This window comes from Pinus tabuliformis, chromosome 6 (assembly GCF_031772625.1).
Source record: "Pinus tabuliformis cultivar Carrire ecotype Pingquan chromosome 6, CPIR1, whole genome shotgun sequence".
NCBI lineage: Eukaryota > Viridiplantae > Streptophyta > Pinopsida > Pinales > Pinaceae > Pinus > Pinus tabuliformis.
Genome location: NC_142292.1, coordinates 737,195,847 through 737,197,654, shown reverse-complemented (window position 1 = coordinate 737,197,654; position 1,808 = coordinate 737,195,847).

Sequence of the window (1,808 nt, the reverse complement as noted above, 5' to 3'; positions counted from 1 at the left end):
TTGCTATACTAAACCTGCATACAGATCTGTAAAAGATGATTTAACCTTTAACACTATTCAAACATTAGTTATACCCAGATCATCAGATTTACAGATTACGACATGCACCAATTATAAAAGATCAAAACCACACAAAGATATTTCTCTTCAAGCCTTAAGATCTTGACCCATCAATAGAACTTATCCTTCTTCAAGCGCTCAAGTTCCTCCTTGATTCAGATCTAGCTATGCACCATAACCTAATGACCAGTATTCTAGATCTTGCTCTTCATTAGATATTCAATGCTTGAATGATTTTGCCTAATGGTCTCCTCCTCCTTTTATAGACTTAGGCCTTACTCAATACCATGGTCCAAAACCACTTAGAAACAATTCCTTGGACCAATTACCTAAGGTCAACACTTCAAACAAGATACCTTGGACCAATACCATGGGTCAAAATACCATGGTCCAAATACCACGGACCAAAACAAAATTCTCCAACATGTACGCGTCTTTCCTTGCGTGAAAGTGCGTGTATATGCATATGCACCTTTTGGTCAGCGAACCTGCATGTATATGCGGCTTGGTCAAGGGGTACATGCGTATATCTCTTTTTCCTTCATTTTGTGAGCCTAAACTGTGATGTGACATCTGAGTGAGTTGTCATCAAGGAAAACACCTGTGTCATAGCGCCAAACCTGTGTCATAATGCCAACACTACCATTGTAGGTTGATATTCAGCCTGGCCATCGTCCAAAGCTGTGTTAATCCATGGAATATTTCTATCTACGTCCCCAACTGTGTAAGCTTCTTGAATGTTATCAACTTTCTTGGTACGAGTACAATGAGGACAATCTTTGAAATAATGAGGTTCTCCACAGCCCCAACACTATAGAGCGAGTTTTGGTTGTTGACTAACTTCTGGTGACTTGCCACTTCTGATTGCTTGTTTTCATGCTGTTGTCCCATTCTCTACTGATTCCTCCCAATCATTATTGTCTGCATTTTCTGATTCATGTTTTTAACATTGGCGGGTCTTGTCAATCGAAAGTTCTGGGAATTCCTTTGACCTTTTCTATTTAACCCCCCCCTGTAACCTTCCCCTTTTTGTTTCATTTATTGGTAACAAATTCAGGCCTTCCAGATGACTTCATCCATTGTTTTTGGGTAGTCAAACTCCAGTTTTTCCTTCATAAAAATAGGCAAGCTACTGATGAAGCATTGTATCTTGGATTTTTCATCCCTAAGGTATGGAACGTACCTCAACAAGGACATAAATTTAGTGATAAACTCATCAATAGTTAACAGGCCCAACCTTAAATCATGAAACTCTCTTGCCTTCTCATCGTAGAAGCATTTAGTTAAATATTTGTCTTTGAAATACTTCTAAAATTTGTTCCATGTGACCTCTTGATCATCAATTCCCTTAACAACTTTGACCTCCTCCCACCATAGGGTGGCCTTTCCTTGTAGCTGAAAAATAGCCAATCGAGCTTTCATATTATTATCATATTCATATACTTGGAAATATTTATTCACATTAATTAGCCAAGCTTCAGAAGCTTCATCAACCTCTATGTCATACACCAGAGGTCTTATCTTCTTGAATACCCCTCGCAGTTCCATTTTCTTCTTCTTAGGACCTCTGCCAATCGAGACATTATCCGACCTTGTTTCTTCATCATTATGTCCCCCTTTCGATTTCTCATTGTATTCTTCATGACGAAATATCTCTGTGCGGTCTCCATTTCCTGCACTAGGGTTGGGTGCCCGGTGATTCTATCGATCTGATAGAATTTCTAGGATCCTTTCTTGTTCCTGTCGTA